The 5,538-nt window shown below is 55.6% G+C and overlaps 1 protein-coding gene across 1 annotated transcript in view; it reads right to left on the bottom strand.

The window, feature by feature from the left end:
- HOMER2 (homer scaffolding protein 2) overlaps positions 1-5,538 on the bottom strand; it is an 85,572-nt gene that overhangs the window by 79,200 nt on the left and 834 nt on the right. The window lies entirely within an intron of this gene.

The following is a 5,538-nucleotide window of genomic DNA, read 5'->3' as shown; positions in this document are numbered from 1 at the left end:
TAACAGCAACATCAACAACACAACACTCTGTGTATCTTTCTTTGAGACAAACAACACAGGCAACCCCCTAAAGCATGAACCACTGACGCGTGTGGGAAACTGTGGGAAGTGAATAAGGGAAAATTCTGATTCGTGGCCAAAAAGAGGGTGAGCCACGTGGGTTCTGGAGAACTTACAACCCTCTTGGGTCCACATTAGTGTCGATACAAGTAATCTGACAACTAGTAAGCCCTGGCCTAACAGGTTTATTTATTTGAGGTTGAGATTCCTATTAAGTGATGGGAATAATGTCTTAATCGATGTGATCACCACATGCAAGTCAATAGGACTGAAGACTGAAGTCATTTTGAGAACGACTGAGATCTGAGAAACAGGACCAGGGAGAAGAAACTGGGAGACAGAGGGCGAGAAAGGGAAGACAAAGGCAGGGCTGAGGGATTCCTGGTGAGGAATCTATAGCAAACTCAAGAGAGCCGTCTGATAGGCCGGGCGATCACATCAGAGCAAATCCCTGCGTTTAGCCCAGGGGTGGGCAAACTTTTTGACTGGAGGGCCACAATGGGTTCTTAAACTGGACCGGAGGGCCGGAACAAAAGCATGGATGGGGTGTTTGTGTGAACTAATATAAATTCAAAGTAAACATCATTACGTAAAAGGGTACGGCCTTTTTTTTTTTTTTTAGTTTTATTCATTTCAAATGGGCCGGATCAGTTTGCCCACGGCTGGTTTAGCCCCTGCCCTCTGAACGGCAGGCTAACTAACAAACTTCTTGGAGGCTCGTCTCTGCGTTTCTTTTAAACCTGAAGCTGCACTTTTGAAACCCAGGTTGTTTTTGTCACGGAATCGTCAAAGTCTTGCAGAGAGCCGCTTGGTCCGCGGCCACAGTCACCTCATGTGGCAGCGAAGGGACAAGTAAGACCCACTAAGAATTCCTGGGGGTTACAAACATGATGAACGCAGCCTCGGAGCGGGGAGGGGGTGGGGGCAGGGAGGCCTGCAGCCCCCCTTCGGCCTCTTTTGTGACATTTCCAACGGTCACTGAACCTCTCTGAGCTCGTTTCTTCATCTATAAGACACGAAACTTAAATGATGATAATGCACATCAATCGTCAATAAATAGGGTCCCCTTCCCCCTGGCAGAACTCACTCTTCTGCAGGAACCCAGACGGACTCCACAACGACCATGTGGCTTGACCCTGTGTCTGTCCAGTGTACCGCGCTGCGTCCTCAGGCGACCACAGAAGGGCCGACGCCGGGAAGTATTGGGCCAGATTGGCGATGCCACCATTGCTCCCGCGGGAGGGGCTTCCCTTCCCTGCACAGACTAGAAACGTCCACCAAGGACGTACAGAAACCAGTGCCAATGCTGTCATGGTTTTGGGAAGATACACACTTGGTCCGCGGCCACAGTCACCTCATGTGGCAGTGAAGGGCCAAGTAAGACCCACTAAGAATTCCTGGGTGTTACAAACATGATGAACGCAGCCTCAGAGAGGGGAGGGGGTGGGGGTAGGGAGGCCTGCAGGCCCCCTTCAGCCTCTTTTGTGACATTTCCAACGTTGTGCCAATTTCACCAAGTGCTTGGAAGGCAGATGTGTGTGTGTGTGTGTGTGTGTGTGTGTGTGGGTGTGTGTGTGTGAAGCTGCACCAATTTTTCTACATTGACAACCTCTCCGGGCACAGGCCCAAGCTCCCGGCTGGAGAGAGCGGCTCTGGGGGCTCCCGTGTGACCCGGCCTGGCCAGCACTCCATTCTCAGTGAACGCCACTTAATTATTTAAGGAACGGGGCATTGTTTCTTTTGCAGGCGGAGCATTCAGAATATTTAAAATGCAGGGGAGCAGCCAAGGAGCTGCTTTTTTTAGCTTCCTCCCTTGAAGTGAGTGGTATAGCTTTCAATCAAGCGGTGGGATCCCACTTCCAGTTTTCCAGAATATTCCGTCCTTAGGGAGGCCTGCCGGCTTTACCAGAGAAGCAGCGGAGGGAGAGACAGGAAGCTCTGCAAAAGCCAGGCTGGATGAAGTTCCACGGCCTCCCCATGGGAGTCACTTGTCAATTTAGCAAATCTCTCTGATTCTGTTGGTGTCAAAGGAAGGTGGGAGCCCAACGACCACTGGGGAACCCGCTGGGTGTGGGGCATACGGGGTCCCCTCCCTCCCAGAGACGAAGCTGTGCTCACGCCAGGCCTGTGAGCCCACTTCGGTGCGATCTCACCTGGCTCCGCGTCAGCAAAAGGACCCCACGTCTAGCGGGGCGACGGAGGGCAGGGGGTGTGGGTGGAGCTGAGCACACCCAAGGCAGCGCCATAAGGAACCTTGTTCCCACACCAGAGGGTCAGAGAGGCCCCTGGGAGGGGAGGGTCCAGTCCCTGAGATGGTATTTAATGGGGTGTGTCCAGAAAGGAGGCCCGGCTCCCAGGGCCTCTGAGCCCAGCAAATCTCAGCTCACAAGTCAGTCTGAGGCCCGAGGACGAGGAAAACCTGGTATCAGACAAAGCTGCCTTCTCCTCAGAACAAGGAGGTTTGGACCAAGTTTTGCATCAAAATCATCACAGGCCACCTCCTCTGTCACCTCCTCTGTGCATACCCGACCTGTGACAGCTGCTCGCAGGCTCCCCAGATGCACACAGAGCCCACCCCGGGCTCCCCCTCCCTCCCACGGATCTGAGTTCCACCAGTGGAGTCCCTCAGAACAAGCCCTACCCCCGCCCCCCGCATGGCAGCTGGTGATCCACATGGAAACAGCTCTCTCTTCCCCTAACCCTCACCTCTGGGTCAAGTTCTCTCTTCTCTAAGCTAAAATGTCCAAATCGCCCGGCCGGCGTGGCTCAGTGGTTGCGCATCGACCTATGAACCAGGAGGTCACGGTTCGATTCCCGGTCAGGGCACATGCCCGGGTTGCTGGCTCGATCCCCAGTGTGGGGCCTGCAGGAGGCAGCCGATCCATGATTCTCTCTCATCATTGGTGTTTCCACCTCTCTCTTTCTCACTCCCTTCCTCTCTGAAACCAATCAAATTATTATTTTTTTTTTTTACAAAATAAAATGCCCAAATCCATTAAACAAGTGGTTCTCATCTCTCTGGGGTCACGGACCCTGTGAAAGTCTGATAGAACCTATGGACACCCTCCCAGAGGTGCACATCTGTATGTACAGGTCTCCGGGCATCTGGGGGGGGGGGTGTTCAGACCCCAGCACTGGATCCAGAGGCCCCACCTCAAGAAACCTTCCTTCAAATCCTCCTCGCAGAACACCACCCAGGCCCCTCCCCCTCGGCTCTCCCTCCTCCAATTATTCCTCCGCTCAGCTAAATCCGGATCAACTCCGGTGCCAGAACCAAATACAGCCTTCTAGATGCACAGGGAAGCAGGCCCAGCACCTCCTTTATTATTTTTTAACATGTTTTTATTGATTTCAGAGAGGAAGGGAGAGGGACAGAGAGAGAGAAACATCAGTGATGAGAGAAAATCACTGATCGGCTGCCTCCTGCACACCTCCCCCACTGGGGATCGAGCCCACAACCCGGGCATGTGCCCTTGACCCGGATCAAACCCGGGACACCCTTCAGTCTGCAGTCCGATGCTCTATCCACTGAGCCAGACTGGCTAGGGCCCATCAGCTCCTTGACTACAGCCATTTTGTACTCAGACCAAGGTCTTCAAAGTTTAAGCCAGTGTCTGGGACAACCATCACCGGGCCGACTCACACAGAGCTCACCATCAGCTCAACATCCCCGAGTCCTTCCCACACTCAGAAAGATGGGGCTCACTCCCCATCCCCGTACCTCAGGGAGAGACCCCACCCTCCTAGTCGCCCAACCCCACGCAGGCTCTCGGGACCTCCCTGTTCTGCTCATTCAAACCTGAGAGAGTCCTTCCCTGCTCCCTACGCGGGCAAACCCGCCATGGGCCGGGCCAGACTATCCCTTCACTCTGATGCCTTAACTGGAACCCGGCGGGTCCCTGAGGACAGGCGGGTCCCCTGCCGCACACACAGCTGACTTGCTCCTCTCACCCCCACAGAGGCAGAACCCCAGGGGGCAGGGCGACGGGTGTCCTGTGCCTCCCCCGCCCCCACAGGTGGCTCTCTTCACGCCCTTGGGGCAAACCAGCGCCATAGGCTGCAGCTCACCCTCTGCCACCACCACACCCGGCCATTCCCGTCACCGGCCTCCCAGGCCCAGCTCCTTCCTCTGCCCACCTCCTGCCACTGGCACATCCAGGTGCACAGCCCCCAACACGCTGGGCACAGTCCCTTCACCTCCTCCACGAAAATGCCTTCATCCCAACGCCCCTCCCCCTCGGTGACCTTCTCCCACAGTCTTACCAGGACCCTCATCTCCAGGAATGCACCCCCCACCCCCCCACCCCGGGTTTGCATTTCCACCTCCCTGCTTCCTGCCCACACCGCCTGCTGCTTAGGTACCCCCACCTCAGAGACCCCCACCCGCTGTCTGACCTGCTCCCCACCACCCACCTCCTGGCCCCACGCTCCCCTGAACGGCCAGACCCGCCCGCCCCGTGGCCTGTCACAGCCGCGTGAGAACACCCTGCCACCCCAGGCTGGTGCGTCTCACCATCTGCCTCCTCGTGGCCACACCCAAGCCAGTGGGCAACATCACCAAACTGGGTGGACAAGTTTCACTTTAAATTCGTGTTCTCTGACCTCAAACTGTCACTCGGCCACAGTTTACAAGCCCGGGTTTCTCCAGCAGGCTCGCCGCCCACTCCCAGACAATTTCACACCTTTTGCTCCTCCTCAGATGCCCCACACCCCGTCCTCCACCCGCGCTCTCAGGGATGGCCTGCCTCCCACTTCATGGGGCAAACCGGAGCCCTGGGTGGGACCCAGGCATCTCCCACCACACCCAGCCTGCTCGTACCTGCCTCCGCGGCCTCCTTTTCTCCTCTCCAGGAGAGGGTGCCTCCCTCTCGCCCTCCGCCCTCCGCCCTCCGAGGGCCAGTCCTTCCTCTGGTGCCCGAACTGCACCTGTCTCCTCTCAAGGCCTGGCTCCTCTGTGGTCCCCTTTCTCTGGGGCAGCATGCCCACCGGCACCCATATGGCCGGAGTTCTATCTTAAATGCATGCTCCCAATACCTACAGCCTCCCGTGTTAGTGTCCCTGCTTCCTTAAGAGTCAACTTCTTGAAAAAGTGGTCCAGCCCTAGCCGGTGTGGCTCAGTGGATAGAGCGTCGGCCTGTGGACTGAAGGGTCCCGGGTTCGATTCTGGTCAAGGGCACATGCCCGAGTTGCAGGCTCCATCCCCAGTAGGGGGCATGCAGAAGGCAGCTGATTAATGATTCTCTCATCATTGATGTTTCTCTCATCTCTCTCTCCCTCTCCCTTCCTCTTAAAAGTATATTTTTAAAAAAGAATCAACCAATGAATGCATAAATAAGTGGAACAACAGGTCAATGTTTCTCTCTCATTCTTTCTCCCTTCTTCTTCAGTGGTTCTCAACCTTCCTGAGGCCGCGACCCTTTAATGCAGTTCCTCATGTTGTGGTGACCCCAATTTCATTGTTACAAATTGAACATAATT

This window comes from Myotis davidii, unplaced genomic scaffold, assembly GCF_000327345.1.
Source record: "Myotis davidii unplaced genomic scaffold, ASM32734v1 scaffold898, whole genome shotgun sequence".
Classification (NCBI taxonomy): domain Eukaryota; kingdom Metazoa; phylum Chordata; class Mammalia; order Chiroptera; family Vespertilionidae; genus Myotis; species Myotis davidii.
Note: the sequence above shows the minus strand (reverse complement) of the source record. Positions and strands in the feature narration are given on the sequence as shown.